The sequence below is a fragment of the Myripristis murdjan genome, chromosome 17 (genome assembly GCF_902150065.1).
Source record: "Myripristis murdjan chromosome 17, fMyrMur1.1, whole genome shotgun sequence".
In the NCBI taxonomy this organism is placed as follows: domain Eukaryota; kingdom Metazoa; phylum Chordata; class Actinopteri; order Holocentriformes; family Holocentridae; genus Myripristis; species Myripristis murdjan.
In genome coordinates this window covers 1,197,211-1,216,540 of record NC_043996.1, presented here as the reverse complement: position 1 = coordinate 1,216,540, position 19,330 = coordinate 1,197,211, and positions in this window count along the sequence as shown.

Sequence of the window (19,330 nt, the reverse complement as noted above, 5' to 3'; positions counted from 1 at the left end):
CATTTGTTGTTGTGTTTAAAAAGCAATAGTGAAACAATATATTGACATTAACAGCAAACGCTGCTCTTTTAACAAAAAAAGCACTTTTTCATCATTGTAGTAAAAATACAGCCGGGAAAATATGTCTCATGTCAGGGGGGCACAGAGGTCGGCACACTCTTTCAATTGTCGAAAAACAATTCTATAATTGTGCAGTTCTAGTATAAGGTAAAAACTCACATATTGGTTGTAAACTAGGCTGAAAGTAGGATGCATTTCTTTTTCCACTGCAAGAAAATACAGTTGGCACAGCTCCAGCCTAGAGACCGGTTTTCTCTCTATTTTCTTTTCTTTCTTTTTTTTTTTTTTTCCTTTTTGGTACGTGTTTGTGTGTGGCTATTAAGCTGTATGGTGTCCCCCAACCCCCCTCACCTCTCTCTCTCCAGCTGGTTCTCAAAACCTAGGCTGTAGCTGTGGTAGACAGCATTTCTCAGCTGCTAGATGGAAAGCCATTCCAACTGGAAGGATCCTTCGAATACAGTTGAGAAATTGAGAAATGTAGCCTTCATCCAGTGGATTTTGAAGGACGGGTAAGGTGTATCCTTTCCAATCTGTAGGTATCCCACAGACCTGTGTGTACACAGAAGTGGGTGTCCATAAAAAGAAAAAAAATTAAAAAGCAAGAAAATGATGCATGATACCAGAGACATATACACAAGGCTGGATCCTTCCTTGGCCTTCCTGCTTTGAGAAGAGGCCATTCTATCTCGTAACTGCAGGAGGGAGCCAGGGTGCACATGGAGCATCACCTCATTATCAAAAAAAAATGAGTGGCAGCTTTACCGTTTAGCTTCAGTACAAAAAAACATCTAAAAAAGGAAAGATGTGTTGTGCAACGTATTGTACAAATAGATACAACAACAACAAAAAAAGGAGCTATCTTTTTATAGAATGCCAATATCTCAAGAAAAAAAAGAAGCAAATGGATCACAGCAATTCCATTGCATTGAAACCAGGTACCTGTAAACAGTAGGAACACAATTCCATAGACCACTGAGGCATTAATAAGTTGTAGGGATCACTGTTGTTTCAGAATCAGAATCAGAAATACTTTATTGACCCCCAAGGGCAAATTGGTTTTCCAACTGCCTTTTAATTTAAGGAGATAAGTGTTTGTTATACTATTGTTTTTCCTTTCTAAAGCAGCCGGGGCTTAGTTCACTAACTAGCAGTCTACTGCCTAGTCTCTGCTCACCATCCCCAGTTTGTTGGTCCAGTCTCCAGTCTGTCCTGCTACTCCACCAACAAACTCTTTTTACCTGCAAAAACAGTATACAGCAAATGGGCCAGCAGGGGGTGCTGCACCATTTGTAAACTCTGCAGTCTGCATTTGGGCTCACTTGATTTGTGTGACACAAATATATTAGTGTGAACCACAGTCTACATCCCCTGGAGTTGCAAAGAAGGCCATCCATGGGATTAATGAATCTTTTCACTGCTGGAACCGGGGTGTTGCTTCAGCAAAAGCTAATGTATGGCATGAGTGGCATAAGTGGCATGACACCACAGCAATACTCAGTGATGATGGGATTTGAAAAATATGAACTTCACTTAAACTTAACTTAAAACTTCATCTACAAGTGCCAGTTAAATGCCAAGTCCCTTTTACTGGCCAGGTATATCTACATGTTTTGAGGGAAAAAATGTAAGCCTTTGAGCAGCCAGAACAGAAGGAGCTACTATTTTATTGAAAACTGTTTTAACAGACATATAGCTCTCTCTTTTGCATGTAATGTCTGACTGAAGAGAGCAGTGAAAATGGCTGTCATCATATCTATTTTGGTGTATATTTCAGTGACATGGATGGAGCAGAGCTCTAATGCACTGGATTAAATGCTAATTTCTAGTAGATAACCAAGTAGTGTTCAAAACACAGCAAAACAAAATGCTAAACTTGGCACAAAATAAGCTAATTTATTGTAGTTTCAAAGCACTACGGCCCAACCACACAGACTGATTTCAGTCTCCACTAACATGTTGGAATTCATTTGTAACCAGGAAAAAAAACTAAAATCACAGACATCACATGTACAGGCTGGTGGGCACTTATCTAAAGCAGCTGGGATTCTTCCAAATTCTTCCATAATACGCTGCTGAAAATCATGGAGGAACAAACATGTTCAGTCATTGACAATCAGAGGTCTAGTTCTTCTCACTGATGAATATGCACTTTTGCATTGGAAATGGTTTTATATGAAAACTGTACGTTTCCACAGTGTAAACATGATTTTTTACATTGGTGCCACCACAGAGCTTGAAGGTGGTAAAGTGTATCATAATGTGAGAACAGAAGATATGTTGTACTGTTGCTGTCATTAATAAACATTTCTAGTTACCCTCAACTGGAATACACTAATGAGCCCGGAGAAACAGCCACAACTCTTTGTAATGATGCACATAAAAATGGCCTCCAGTCTGACCATCCTGCTATGTTGATTTGGATAAGAAAATACATTCTAGTCCAGTTCAAGTTCTGTAGATGCAATACAACTAGAGAAAAAAAGATATAAATTATATTGTTCATCATATTGATCAAGTGAAAATAAAAACACAAGTAAGCCAAAGCCTTTTCAATATTTTATTTTATACAAGAGGTTTCTGTTCAAGCAGTCAACCAGCTGCCTCACTTTATCTGTATTATTCCACTACAACAGCTGTCAAACTAGCAGCTGATTGTCTGTCACCTACAGATGAACCTGCCTCTGTTAAGCTAGCTAACAACTGAATCAACACTCTGGATATGTTTCTATATGTTCCCAAATCTAACTTTTGGTTTGGAGCATGAGTCTGAAGAAGCAAATCTTCATCAGATTACTGATTAAACTCCTGCTCATGTGGCATTACTAACGATGAGTTGAATGAACTGGAGAAGAAACGAGGAGCTACAAGACAGACAATGTGGACCCTCTACAGATGTAAAGTTGAATGTCGTCTGCAAACAGGCGACACCTCAGATTGCTTTATGTTGCTAAACAAGTTTTAGTTTGGGGAACTACACCTTTTAGCGGAGAATTAAAAATCACAGTCAGAGACAATGGAGAGGCAAGACACCCCCACCTTCAAGATTTCTCCTGTATTTGTGTCATGTGGCACAGTGCAAATAATAATAATAATAATAATAATAATAATAATAATAATGTTGTTGTTGCTGCTGATGTTTTTATTTTTGATTATTCATTTTTTATCATTTTTAATTTATATACATTTTTTAAAATTATTGTTATTTTGATAAGTTTCTAACTGCCTTTTTTCCCTTGCATGTTTTTGAGAGAAATCAAGTGAATTTGCTCAGATTTCAAAGGGTTAACCCTATAAAGCCTGAACTATGAAAGAATTGGCAGAAAATTCATATATATATATATATATATATATATATATATATATATATATAAATTTCAATTCAAAAAATATGTTATTACATGACCTTTCTGGTGTATGATATATGATATGTACTTGAAGTGCCAATGGTATGGTCCAGGGTGAACAGGGGAAGTGTTCAAAGGTATACAACAGTATTTTGGTCAAGTATTGATTAAACTGAAAATGAAAAACGGAATTGAAAATGTGTATCATATATGATACAAATGGCTTTATTTCACTAGACATCATTATGACTCAAAGGTTTTAATATTTAATTTTAATTTTACCAGACCGAATTCATTTAACAAGTAATACACTTAGACCATGGTGGCAGAGCAGTTCCTCTTCTGTCTGTATATGTCAAGTGTCTGCCTGTATCACCAGTCACTGGGAACGAGGCAAAACAGGCAAAAACAGGGTCACAGTTTGTATTTAACCACCAGGAACTACTATGAACTACATTAGGGTACCATCATATTTTTTTAGAGGCTTCATTAGTTCATCTGGCTATGTCTCAACATCAAAATGTTTGCACTCGCACACTGTTTAAAGAACGGCCTGTGATAACAGCAGCAATAATGTCTGTCATACACTCCGACACACTCATGCACACGGTGACAGGAGGCAAAGGTTATATTAAACGTGTCCACCTGGTGATAAGAGGGTGCTCCATTAACTATTATTTCAGCAAGTCCCACCAAGACCTTGACCATGGTGACACCTGCATTTTAAGTGTTGTCTTCACTTCGGCTTACATTCAGCAAGCAATAGATTCTCCAGTAAGTTGCTCTCTTTACGTCTGTTGGCATTGCAGATGTATTACTAATGAATAATGAAGTCTACTGGCAGTGGAGCCAAATATGTAAATGAATATGTAAATCAATATCTATCTGTTAATTAATGAATGAACAGGTAGACATTTTTGATATTGTCCTACCTATTTATGTTTGTTTCCTTGCTCACTTGTTTTATCTCTTTTAAATATATGTATTTATGTATTCCTTTGCTTATCTGTCAGTTTAGTAGGGGGCCAAGGGCTCTTTCAGGGTTCACTTCCCATGTGCAGCGTTTCTTTGACACATTGCAGGCTGATGCTGGCCTCTTCCAAACACACACATGGCTGTTTTTATGTCCCCAGAGCCACCATCTGATAACCACTACTGATCCAGGAAGTGCAGAAGATCTGAGCAAAAGTGTCATCTATGTACACTCATATATCATATGGACATTTTAGTTTGGAAAGTGACACATGAAGACAGTTATTTTTTAAAAATGTTAGCCAGAGGGAAGTTCACTTGAATGACAAGCGGCTAATAGTTAGCAGCTGGAGCATCCAGCCAGCATCCAGCACTCAGTAACAGTAGCTGTGCTGACATGGGGCCTAATGTTCCAATTATATACAGTTTCAAAGCCCAAACAGAATTAAAAAATCCACCTGTAATCATTACAATCAGATAAACGGTGTGGCTCAGGAGGTAGAGCGATCTGTCTGGTAATTGAAGGGTTCCTGGTTTGATCTCCAGCTGTGTTGAAGTGTTCTTGAGCAAGACACTGAACCACTAACCACTCTTGATGGACAGCTTGGCACCTTGCATGGCAGCCTCTGCCATCAGTGTGTGTGATTGTGTGTGTGAAACGGTGAATGTGAGGCAAACACTGAAAAGCTCTTTAAGGGGTCAGTAGACTAGAAAAGCGCTATAGAAATGCAGTCCAGTTACCATAAACAGGCTCAAACCAATTGAAATTTCAGTTGGTTTGGGCCTGTTTATGCATCTTTTAGGAGAGTGGTGTGAACCTTTTCATAAACCAATCAAATGGAAAAACTCTGTATGCCCTGCATCTTGACATAAATGTGTGAAGACGTAGGTTCTTACACTTCTACAAAAAAGCTTCCAAGCTTCCAAGTTGAAGCTGACCTCTGCAGAGATTTTTTCAACACAAACACTAAAAGAATTAAGCACTATTTATCACCTAGATGGCGTTAAAATGAGACATAATTACTTGTTTTAAAAAGTCTATGAAAATGAGTCATAATGTCATATTGTCTGCTAGAGAGCAGACTGTATTACAGATGAGCCAGCCAGAATAAAAAAAAAAAAAATTAAAAAAAAGTGTGCATTTAACCGATAGCATCACTGCTGTCCTGCAGAACAGTTCAGGGGGGAAAGTAAAATAATATCACATTTTTCTAAAGGGGGAATTCTCCTTTGAAAATATGATAAGAGCTTTTATTACTGTGGAGGCTGTTGGTGCGGATGCATGCTGTCTTCAACCGTCAGTAACCTCTGACTGCAGAGGTTAACTCAGGTCAGGGCTCGCATGTTATCAGTCTTAATTCCTGTCAGCCACAAAGCCACTGCAGTCTGTTGGCCATACACACAGGAAAAGGTCAGCTAGCCCAACACATTCCTGGTCAGAGTTAATGCTCCCTCTGGGAAAATGAGCAAAAACGATAGTTTAACCATTATATAATTAACAATAACCATAATGATTCACATTTTCTAAACAGTTTTAAAGTATTATTTTTCATAAAACACAACGGTCAAAATTATTGGCATTGCTAAAGAGTATTCAAAATAAATCTAAGAAAGCAGTTTCAGTGATTAAATTACATTTTCTTTTTTTTATTTCATCAATCATGAATTTGATAACTTGTGGTCTGAACTGAAAAGCACAAACCTAAAAATGTATAGGATCTTGAGGATGCTGAAAAAGGATGTTGACGGATGTTTGGCTAACTGTGTTAGAGCGATACCAGAGCCCGTCTACGACGAGCCTTGCCACTCTCCATTAACCCCCATTGTATCAAACTTGGTTGCAGTTCCACCGTAATTCCACTGGGGGTGATCGCGGGCGAGTGCAGAATGAATGGGGCTCTATGGAGCTAAATGGCTAAATTTGTCTCTTACTCCTGTTTATGGTTGAAAAATCGCAAATACTGTTGTAGTTTCTGAAAGTCCAGTATGGATTATAGGTTAAAAGTGAAATTAGTGAGAACTTATATCCTTTCAGTTTCCTACAGTTTGGGCTGTTGTTGGCCATAACACGCTAGCATTTGCTAATGAATGCTGATTGGTCAGTGACGGACTTGCGGCTGTTTACGAGGGATCCCACTTGATGGCACCCGAAGACCAAGAGAAACGGGAAACCCCACTCTTAAGGAGCACTTTTCCATCAAAATTGATATTTATACAGAGAATGTTTAATATAGCACAGACGGGCTCTCTCGAGTGTCTCCGTCTGCTCTCCGGAGACGGGCTCTGGAAATCGCCGTAAAGCAGCACCTCTCAATGTGTGACGTCATCACACTTTTTGAACGGCTTTTTAGAACAGATAGGTGAAGTTAAAAAATCCAATATTCAGCTGAGTGTATTTTTTTAGCCCCAACTTTTGAAAACAGTATTCAAATTACTGGACAAAAAATTATTTCCAGAGAAAAGTGGATTTTTAGGGGTGTATCCCCATAGACTCCCATTCATTCTGCACTCGCCCGCGAGCGCCCTCACATGGACAGAGGCGTGTTTCCGAGACCCGGAAGTTAGACGAGAGTGGCACTTCTCCCCATATTAGAGATTCTCTGGCGATACTATGTAACATGTTTGCCTTAAAATAACAGGCTCAGCATCATATTAATGCTACACTGTCATGTGATGAGTAGCATGGTGTCTCTGTCATGGCCGCTCTGCATCCTGAAAGTCTGTTCCTGCTCTGTGGAAGTTTGGTGGAGCGGCTTGCCGACAGACAAAACGCTTTATGGCACCACATCACCAACTGTGTCCGGCTAGTCTGCCAGCTGTTCTCAGTACAGAAATTATGTCAGAGCCCAAGAAACCTGAGGAAAACGTTGACGGAGGAAACCAGGAAGATAAAAAGAGAGAGTGACAGAGCAAGAGACAAGACTGGAGTAATTGTTGGACTTACTCTCATACCTCTTTTCCACCAAAGCGGTTCCAGGGCTGGCTCGGAGCCAGTGCCTGACTTAGCACTGGTTCTTTGTTATTCCACCGCCCAAGCACCGGCCAAACCGGTTCCAAACTGGTTCCAGGTAAGCACCAACTTGGAGCAGGGGCTAAACAGGGGCCAGAGAAAGAACCGATGACGCAACCCACCGCGTCATTGGTGGGTGGGGTTATAGACCCAAACAGGAACAGTGAACGCTATGAACCACCATTTTTGAAACAAAATCAGCTGGTCGCATGCTTAGCAATGGTTGGCCAGCAGTAATTGCGTTTTCGCCTCTGGATCACAATGTAGGCTAGTAAAGTAACGAGCAGCACTTGCATTGCTACAATGGGTCGTCCATTTGTCGTCCATGTTTGTTATTGTGATCCCGAGCGAGCGTCTCGCACACCCACGTGATCACGTTTCCCGCTGACATAATGACGTGGGTCTGACTTGGCTCCGCTTGGCTCTTGGCCGATGGAAAAGCAAACCGTTCTTTGTTGGAACCAGTTAAGCACTGGCTCTAGCACCAGCACCGAACTAGCACCAGGTTCTTTTTGGTGGAAAAGGGGCATTAGTGGCTGGCCAGAGCTTTGTGAAGGCTGTAAGACAGACACTGAGCTGCAGCCCTGCTGTTCGACTGGTAGCTGATATTAGCTGGCTTACTGGCTCTTGTTGCAGTAGTTTGAGCCTCATGTTGCTGTTGTACACTAAATGTCATGCGTTGTCAGGGACGCAGGAAGTAGGGGTGCTGAGGGGGCTGCAGCACTGCCTTGCTGTAACAGCAAGGCAAGCAGTTTACTAAACAAATCAATGAAAAAAAAGTTATTTTTATTTTAACATATCTTAAAATAGTCTATAAAACATGCATGTTCATTAACTTGATGAAATCCACCCATTGTTATTTTTTTATGATATCTGATTTCATTCAAGAACCTATCAGGTGTCTTCCATGTAGCCTATCTGATGCACAGTCGACTCCCTGCCTGCACAGCCCTGTCACTCCAGCAGTCATGAGGAGGAGAGATCGGTTAAACAGCAGCTAACTAACACCAGTGCAGCTAACGTCAGTGTTACTCCCACTCTGTGACAGCTAACTACTCTGTTAGGGAAGCGCCTTTCCAGCCGAAGGGGTTTACATTCCCTGCCAAGCACTCTGGAAACGAAAACTTCACCCGATTCATCAAGTCAGGTTGGTTTTCGTGGTGGGCATGGCTTCACTATATTAAAGAAAATGATAAAGCTGTGTGCTTCGTGTGCATTTCTGCTACACAGAGGAACCTTGTCAGTAGCTATGTTTACATGCGCAAAATTTCTCCAATCCGATCTAAACCTTGGTTGATCGGAAATTCCAAATCCACTGTTTACATGTACACTAAATAAAATGACCCGATCATGACGTGCGTATACATGCACCAAGCGTTTGATCACAATAAATCATTTGGGCATGCGCGGAGTCGTCTAATTTTCTGGAAATAGTAGTAGAAGAAGAAGCTGTACTTCCGCCTGTGTTGTAAACAAACGGCGCGTTGTCTGCACGTCCTCAGCTCGTTCACTCTTTGTGCCTCTCACATTTTATTTTCCTCCCCTCTGGCACAGTGTCTGTTTATGTAGTTTTTTTTTTTTTTTTAATATGGACCTTTTGGACCGTTTGCTGCTTGTCGAAAAACGACCGGCTGCCGCAAAGGTGGAAACGCATCACGCTGACGTAACACACATGCGCTGTGGAGATAATTTTACCCCAACCGGGAAGACAGGATCCGAATGGATGTGTACATGGACGCCGTTCGGAATAATGATCGGCATAAACCACCTCTCTCTTTCGGAATGAAATTTCCTTCCGAATGGACCGTATCGGATCACAATCTTCCGATTGACGTGTTTACATGAAGCATTTTTAACCTGATTTGGCCTTTATTCCGATTATTTGTGTCCATGTAAACATAGCTAGTGTGGACAGGATGAGGGAAGGGAACTTTGTGAAAAGAGGATTCAGTGATTGGAGAAAAGCTGGAGAAAAGTTTTGGGAGCATGAGAAATCCGATTTTCACATAGTAGGTGTCAACAAACTGGCAGCATTAAAGAGAACACCGATTAACGCGATGTTCTCACATGCAATTTCAAAAGAGCAAATGACTGCAGACGCGGACTTGGCAACCCTGAAGAGGCAAGAGACACCGTTAGGAATGCATGAATGATACTTTGTGACTGAGCAAACTAATGCAGGGTTGCAAACTGTCTCCCAGCAGAGTCCACATCTCTGCCCATGTTATTTATCAAAGATTGCGACATACGCTGTTACCTTATTGATGTCAACTTTCTCACAGAGTTTTTTTTTTTTTTTTTTTGGATTCCAAGTCATCTAACCTCACTTCCATCTCAAGCTAGCAGGAAAATAGATACATTCATCTCATGGCAAAAACGTTTTGTCAGTCTTTGCCAATTAATCTCATGCCAAATAATAATAATTCTATCACATTTTTCAAAATTCGCAAGCTTTTGACAAGCACAATTCCATACCTGATGAGAAGCAGTTTTTTCTTAAAGAGTTCTTAGAAGGTAAAATTACCGCCTATAGCCTGGAAAGCTGTAAAGGAGTGAATCCAGTGATACATGCATCCATGTTTTATGCCCAAGTAAAGTTCAAAAGGGCATTGCTCTACTCTGAAGCTGAATCAGTGTCTAGACATGGGCTTCCGAGGACCAGGATTGCACTTGATAGCATCTGTGATGGCCTGATTATACTGTGAGAATGAAACTGCTGTTTCATTGGGTAATTACAGGTGCCTTACTCAGCATTTATAATCAGCTTCGCTGTGAGTCCATAGTACATGTGCAGACCACGAATTTGAATGTGCTAACATAAGTACATTGGCTGGCTACCTAAGTAACATTTGCAAATGCCTAAAATCATTGTAATTTTTTACGAAAAAATAACATGTGAAATTACATGTGATATAAACCACATTTGGATTGGAACCCATGTGATCTATAACCAGATGTGATTTAATTTTTTCATGTGATTTTCATGTTGGTTTTTCCACATGGTCTGAAATCATATGTGATTTCATGTTGTTGTGGAAATTCTAGTTCAGAAGCCAATCACATGTAAAAAGGCTAATTCCACATGACTTTGTGTGACCAATTTTCTTTTCACACATGGAAAATTTCAGTCATGTGAAAATAGCAAATCACATGTGGCATCATTTTCTTTTCACATGTGAAAATGTTTGTTCAGTCAGTTACATGTCAAAATGGCAAATGACGTGAAATTTAAATTTTCACATGTGAAAAGACGTATTTCACATGTGACATTTTTTAAGGGTTAGCCTCCTCTAAATCAAAAACACTTTCAATTTCAAAATTGGACCAGTGTCTGATTCACCGATCAGCAGGGGTGGGTAGTAACATAAATGAGTCAATAAGTACAATTTTTGAGGAATATTGAGGTTTTTCTTCATGTTATTTTGTGTGGGCTGTACTTACCTCTTACTCAAGTATTTTTTTTAAAACTGCAATCTGCTCTTTGCCTTGATACATTTGACCAAAGAGGGTGTGTTACAGTTGTTTCTCTGTTGGTGATGGCTTAAGAGAAATCCGATGCTTTTCATACAGTGAGCTGACAGGCACATGTTGCTCTGCAGCTGCACAGCAGCACAACAGAGCATGTGACTGAAGACGCCGCGCTGCAGTCAGCAGTGCGGGGGAGCACTGACACTATTGCTTTAGCAACAAGGACCATTTTCTCGCTGCATATGTGAGATTGAGATAACCTCTTTGTGGCTGCCGTGTTTATTGCAGTGAACAAACACACTGTTACACTTCTTGCTGTTATCCATTAACCGCTCTGCTTTTACGCCTCTCACTTTGCAGCTGACACACCTCATCTGCACCAGGACCTGCACTATTACAGATTACACGCCTAGTGTAGCTAGCTTTCTCCAAGGGGTCGCTTGATTTTAGCTTAAATCAACAGTAGCTTGTAAAGTAGCTTCCCTAACGCTGGCAGTCAGTGACCTGCGTTCTTATGATATTAATTTGAATTTATTAGTGATTGTATTTTGAGAACGATATTGATGTCATTTGTTGTACTTGCATAACTTCCAAACAGATGCATGCATTTCCACAACTTTGGTGGGAAGCAGGGCTGGACTGAGACCAAAAAATGGCCCTGGCATTTTTGGCCATGGCGGCCCACCATGATTATTCATGTGCTGTTTCAAAAATTAAAATAAAGCTCAGTAGCCAACATGGAAGAGAGTAACCATGCTAAAAAATCAATACGCTCTTTCACTACTCACAGAGAGACTTTCCACAGGGTACACAATGCCCATCCTATATTGACAGGCCTAGATCTTGGCCAATGTCTAGCTTAAAAGTTGGCTAATAATTTTAATCGTTTTATTTATTATAATGAACGCTTTTAGTCTGACTGACTGAATGAAATTTTGAGTCCTTTAATAATTTCCTATATTGAGCATTTTGCACGCTTTAACAATTCCCCCTAGTACTATCTGGTTAAGGTACACACATATCCCAAAACATTTTTCTTTTTAATTCCACTGGATTCCACAGGACTCTTTCATCATTTCTGTGTCATTTCCAGTCTGAAATAACATTCCAGGCTATTTGTTTTCTTTCTGACTGCGTGGCCCTGTGTGTGTGTGTGTGTGTGTGTGTGTGTGTGTGTGTGTGTGCACCTGTCTGTGCAAAGAAATCAGATAGGTTTGCCTGTTGTCCTGCGTCAGTTTGATTGACAACAATTTCGACCCCTCATGACTGACTTCAGTTCTCATTGGATGAAAGTTGAGGGCGTTATGAAGCCGACCACTCGTTGATTTGTTGTGGATAGTTACTTTGTGTTTTCTCGTCTCAGCAACTATTGTGCAATATAAAAGCAGGGTATTACTTTGCTACTGAGGATGCGGGGTTGCGGACAAACACTCAAATGCATGTACCAATCGAAAGTGGAGCAGGTGGTCACCCTAACCTCCCTCCCTACATGAAAGTCCCTCTTCATTCTGCTGACATTAGTCCTTCCGGGCTGCAGCAGCTACTCTGACCTCCTCCTCAATCTGTCCCTGGGTCACGCCTCTCTGTACCTCCTCCTCCTCTGAATCCACCTGAATAGCTACCACTTCTCCTTCCTCTGAGCTACACTGTTGTTGCACATTTATGTTGGCTGTGAGTCCGACAGCGACTGCCTCTGCACTCGATATCGATGCTGTGACGGCCCAGCACCTGCTGCAGTCCATCTTGTAGCAAACATATCAGATATTTTTGCACATTTTGCTGCATCCACCTGCAGATTTTTGAGCCTTTTCTCCAGTAGTTTTTCGGCACCCCCCTTGCGCTTTAGTGGTTTATCCATTTTGATGGCCAGGAAGTGGCTCTAGCCAGCCTAGTCAACGTTGTGAACACTCCACACTCTAATTCCAGTCAAACTCAAGGAGTGAGTGGCGGTCGCGGCCAAGGGGAGAGGGGCGGGCCGTTAGGGAGGGCTGAGAGATTTCATTGGTCTAGCCCCTATGTCCTAGAAAAGGGACCAATGGGCCACTTTTTATGTTTTCAGTACCGGCATGGTCAATAAAAATGATTTATAATATAATGTTGTTGTTGTTGTTGTTGTTTTAAATTACAATCGCCATGGCCAAAAATGTGTGTCGGCCCACCGGGATTGCCCGGTACGCCAGATGGCCAGTCTAGGCCTGGTGGGAAGGCTGGTCGTGGGTCAAGTGGCTACCTTTTTACACCACTTGGTTAAAAGGGGGCATGGCAGTGGGCATGCTGGGCAAGCTAGTCAGCTAGCAAGCAGCAATGGAATGCATGACCAAATCAGAGGCAGTGGAGTGCAACCACTTAGATCTGACAGTTAGCAGTCAGTGAATAGTCTGTACACTAAATAACAAGGCTGTTAATTTGCCACTTAGAGTAAACGAGCAGGCTGTAAATAAATAGCAGGCTTGGTGATGGTCATCATGTAGGCAGGCCTCTGTGGCTTCGCCTCAGTTGTTCATGACCCATGACCAGTTCTGTTAAACCAACATCTGACTTTGTTTTTAAAGAAATGTCCATCAAAAGGCATGTTGAGCTGGCCCTACGCTGTCCTCACTTAAGTGTCAAATAGGAAACCAGCTAAACTCTTAACATAAGACACGGATCAGCATGTAGTGTTTTAGCTCCTTATTTTAATGCAGACTCTGTGCTTGCAGTTGTGTTTCAGGAGTGAAACTAGAAAAAAAAAATAGAAGACAATTAGAACAATGTCCTCGGCACAAAGATCATGTTTACCAGTCAGGAACATCACTGTACATATACAGTACAGGCCAAAAGTTTGGACACACCTTCTCATCCCTTACCAAAAAGAAGTAAACTTCTAGTTTACCTTTCCAAGTATACTTAAGTGGAGTTTGAGTATACTTTATCAAGTATACTTTCCTTACCAAGTATACTTGTATTTATGTACTAGTAGTGTACTTACATATGTACTAGTTAGTATACTTACAAAGTATACTTATACTAAAAGTACCCTGATTTGGCCCATTTTTGAGTATACTCGAGTAAACTTCAAGGTTACTTTACTTATATATAAGTATACTTAAATTATACTATTTCCTGTACTTGAGTTGTACTATTCTTTAGTCAAAGTAAACCATTGGTATACTCATTAGTGTACTTCAAGTACACTATTGCTTTACTTACTTTGCACTTTTATAAACTTAAAAGTGCACTACTCTTTTACCTTCAATGCACATGAAATAGACTTTAGTTATACTTGATGCATACTACAACCATACTTGAATTTGTTGACCCGGCCAGAGATTGAACCCCCAACCTCCCAGTCTCAGGGCGGATGTTCTACCACTAGGCCACTGAGTTGGCACAGTCTGCTTTGAATCAAATAGCTGAGTGGAGAGGTATCTCATGTGAATAAACACCTCTTGGAAAAAAATGCACTTTAATGAACGAAGAACTTAAAAATGCGAGGTACTGAATGAAAGTGTTACAGGGTTTGGGCGCCAACCCTGTGAGAGCAAATGGGACAAATAGGCATGGCATTCAAAACTTGTGTCAATCTTTGGGTAACCGCTTTACTGTTGGTGACTGCTTTTGGTCATATCGATGTTTTTTGATTGATGGAGATCTAACAATGCAGCACGCTTGAATGATGGCACATTTTTCCTGCTTGGCGACCTTGTGGTTTTTAAAAGCAGCTGTGAACATCAAAGCCCTGCAACTTGTGAGTGTGAGAAAAATTGTTGTATTTTAGTTGAGATGCTGAAAACAAACAGAAGGCCAGTGTGTAAAGACCCGCAAGTTGGGGTAGAGAGTAATTTCATTAATGTTGTTAAGAAGACTGGTAATGTTTGTGCAATCTGGCCAAATATGGTCCCGAAAGATGTCCCTTACCAAAAAGTAGTATACTCAAGTATACTTATAAGCAGTGCCGGCTTTACCTGTGTTGGCGCTCTAGACAAAATTACGCCCTTGCGCCCTTCCATGCCCCACCCCCCACCCCCCACCCCAGACGCCGGCAAAATACCCCGACGGTGTCGCACCGGTCAACAATCCCTCTGCTGGCGCCCCTCTGGCCGCTAGCGGCGCCCCTCCAGCAGATGGCGCCCTAGGCAATTGCCTATATCGCCTATGCCAAAAGCCGGCCCTGCTTATAAGTATACTTTTTATGAACTAAGTATACTTTCTGTGAACTAACTTAGGTAAGTATACTTTTCAGATTACTTTGAATGTACTATCAGGAATATACTTAACAAAAGTATACTTAGTTTATACTGACAAGTACACAGACAAAGTTTAAGTATAATCCAAGTATAACATACTTGATATACTTTAAGTATATTATCCAATAGTAGTTAATACTTAGTACAAGTATATAAAAATGTTGTACCTGCTTGCAACAACAGCTTGTATTAGCTGGCTTGTTGTATAGCTATTTTACACATTGGCTGCTTTGCCATAACACATACACTGTGAGTGAACCTGAAGTGTACTGCTTATACTTGACTACATTTACACTTAAATACTACTATATTTATCTATATACTGTTTATAGGTTCAAGGTTGCCAGTTGCCACACACAAGGTTTGGAAGGGATCAACGTCATCAAAACACTTGATGACGTTGATCATTTGTATGTTGCCGAATGTATATGAACGTGACTACAATATGATGATTCATGTGCAGTGTGTAATTTCTTTTCTTTCTTTTTTTTTTTTTAAATTATAAAGCACTTTGGCACAGTGTTGTTGTTTTTAAATGTGTTTTATAAAGAAAGATGGATGGTACTTTAAGTATGAGTTAAATTCTGATTTGAGCATTGTGTACTTGTGTGTGGCAACTGGCAACCTTGAACCTATAAACAGTAGGGGAGAGTGGGGTAAATAGTGCCAATTTTTACTTAAAGTGCCTTTAAAGCAAGGGGATTACAGTAATGCCTCCAACTAAAATATGCACATATAGTTTAGGATGTTGTGCATCCCTGGGAACAATCACTTTGGATCTTATATAAACTGTTTGAGAAATATAGCTTTAAAAAAAAAAGTGGTTTTGTGGCACAACTTGCCCCCGGTGCGGGGTAAATTGTGCCATTAGAGAGAATACACTGGGGTAAATTGTGCCATTGATAATTGAAGTAAAACAGATCATTTTAATCTCACAAATGATAATGCTATATAAAAGCAAAACAAATTCAATACAAAATTATTTATTTAACATTTATTTATTATTTTAACAAGATCACAGGCCACTTTTCTATAACGAGGCCTAGCGCCACATGAACACATACCCAGAACAAAATAAAAATTCCAAAATGAGCACCTGCAAATCATTTTCATGTGAATCTGAATAGTTTTAGTGATCAAAGGTAAGAAGACAATGTACAATAACAATAAAATACAATAAAGTAATATATAGTATATAATCACAAGTTGTGCCACTGGCACAACTTACCCCAGGCCCTTTGGCCCAAATTACCCCAAGCCCACCATTTTGAAAAAAAATGCATCCCCCAGTTGTTTTGACCTAACATCATGCTAACTGTATAGACTCATGGTGTAGCTTACTAAAGTACTAAAACCTGTGTGAACTGTTTTCAAAGTTTTCTATAATTGTTCAAACACAGCAGTCAAAAAACCTTGATCATAGAAATTTTACTTTGGAGGGCAAAAAAATGTTTTTTGAACTGAAATGTGCTTTCCTCTCAAGCCATGTGTCTCCCGTCTTTGCAGGATGAGTGAAATGGATGCCTCTTCAAAAATATGTGGTCACATGACCAACTTCTTCAATGTTTTCTAGATAACAGGGGTGGCACTACTTGCCCCTTGGCACAAATTACCCCACTCTCCCCTATATACGTAAATATAGTAGTATTTAAGTGTAAATGTAGTCAAGTATAAGCAGTACACTACAGGTTCACTCACAGTGTATGTGTTATGGCAACTACCTCAAAGCAGCCAATGTGTAAAATAGCTATACAACAAGCCAGCTAATACAGTAAAATAACACTCCATGTTGCAAGCAGGTACAACATTTTTATATACTTGTACTAAGTTTTAACTACTATTGGATAATATACTTAAACTTAAAGTATATCAAGTATGTTATACTTGGAGTATACTTAAACTTTGTCTGTGTACTTGTCAGTATAAACTAAGTATACTTTTGTTAAGTATATTCCTGATAGTACATTCAAAGTAATCTGAAAAGTATACTTACCAAAGTATTAGTTCACAGAAAGTACACTTAGTTCATAAAAAGTATACTTATAAGTATACTTGAGTATACTCCTTTTTGGTAAGGGTATTCAATGCGTTTTCTTTATTTTCATGACTGTTTACATTGTAGATTCTAACTGAAGGAATCAAAACTATGAATGAACACATGTGGAGTTATGTACTTAACAAAAAAAGGTGAAATAACTGAAAACATGTTTTATATTCTAGTTTCTTCAAAATAGCCACCCTTTGCTCTGATTACTGCTTTGCACACTCTTGGCATTCTCTCCATGAGCTTCAAGAGGTAGTCACCTGAAATGGTTTTCCAACAGTCTTGAAGGAGTTCCCAGAGGTGTTTAGCACTTGTTGGCCCCTTTGCCTTCACTCTGTGGTCCAGCTCACCCCAAACCATCTGGATTGGGTTCAGGTCCGGTGACTGTGGAGGCCAGGTCATCTGCCGCAGCACTCCATCACTCTCCTTCTTGGTCAAATAGCCCTTACACAGCCTGGAGGTGTGTTTGGGGTCATTGTCTTGTTGAAAAACAAATGATGGTCCAACTAAACGCAAACCGGATGGGATGGCATGTCGCTGCAGGATGCTGTGGTAGCCATGCTGGTTCAGTGTGCCTTCAATTTTGAATAAATCCCCAACAGTGTCACCAGCAAAACACCCCCACACCATCACACCTCCTCCTCCATGCTTCACAGTGGAACCAGGCATGTGGAATCCATCCGTTCACCTTTTCTGCGTCTCACAAAGACACGGCGGTTGGAACCAAAGATCTCAAATTTGGACTCATCAGACCAAAGCACGGATTTCCACTGGTCTAATGTCCATTCCTTGTGTTTCTTGGCCCAAACAAATCTCTTCTGCTTGTTGCCTCTCCTTAGCAGTGGTTTCCTAGCAGCTATTTGACCATGAAGGCCTGATTCGTGCAGTCTCTTCTTAACAGTTGTTCTAGAGATGGGTCTGCTGCTAGAACTCTGTGTGGCATTTATCTGGTCTCTGATCTGAGCTGCTGTTAACTTGCCATTTCTGAGGCTGGTGACTCGGATGAACTTGTCCTCAGAAGCAGAGGTGACTCTTGGTCTTCCTTTCCTGGGTCGGTCCTCATGTGTGCCAGTTTCGTTGTAGCGCTTGATGGTTTTTGTGACTCCACTTGGGGACACATTTAAAGTTTTTGCAATTTTCCGGACTGACTGACCTTCATTTCTTAAAGTAATGATGGCCACTCGTTTTTCTTTAGTTAGCTGATTGGTTCTTGCCATAATATGAATTTTAACAGTTGTCCAATAGGGCTGTCGGCTGTGTAGTAACCTGACTTCTGCACAACACAACTGATGGTCCCAACCCCATTGATAAAGAAATTCCACTAATTAACCCTGATAAGGCACACCTGTGAAGTGAAAACCATTTCAGGTGACTACCTCTTGAAGCTCATGGAGAGAATGCCAAGAGTGTGCAAAGCAGTAATCAGAGCAAAGGGTGGCTATTTTGAAGAAACTAGAATATAAAACATGTTTTCAGTTATTTCACCTTTTTTTTGTTAAGTACATAACTCCACATGTGTTCATTCATAGTTCTGATTCCTTCAGTGAGAATCTACAATGTAAATAGTCATGAAAATAAAGAAAATGCATTGAATGAGAAGGTGTGTCCAAACTTTTGGCCTGTACTGTATATGTGTTGTCACACATACAATACTGATAGTAACATGCCAATAATGCTAGCATAAACTTGCATGTTTTCTGCTGCTGTCACAAAAGTAAGTCTTCTTAAATTAAATTGACTGCTGGGGAAACAATAAACCCGACTTACAAGCAATGCCTCCATAAGTGAAGCAACTGAAGGCTTTTATTATTTTATTATTTATACTTGAGCATCCAACATGAGGGAGCTAAGGCTGCAACTACATACAGTAAAAATGGAGGAAAATTAAGAGTTGTAAAATATTAAAGATATGAAAAGAAATGTTTTGAAAAATATAAAACATAGAAATTGCTTAATGGGTAGAATAGGCCCACTTTCCTGTCTGACACCCTAACCAGAAGTCTAAACTGTAATGTGTCCTGAGGGGTGACACAGGACAATAAAGGCCCCAGTATATTTCATAAGCAGTAGAATTTTTCGAGCAAAAGTGCACGGCCCAATGATTCAGGTTCTTTCAGTGCTCTTTTCGCAAGCAGCCACAGTGGCTTGCAGGGGCTGCCAGATAGCAGAGTTCAACCTCGGTTTTGCCTCATTCACTACCTCTGGC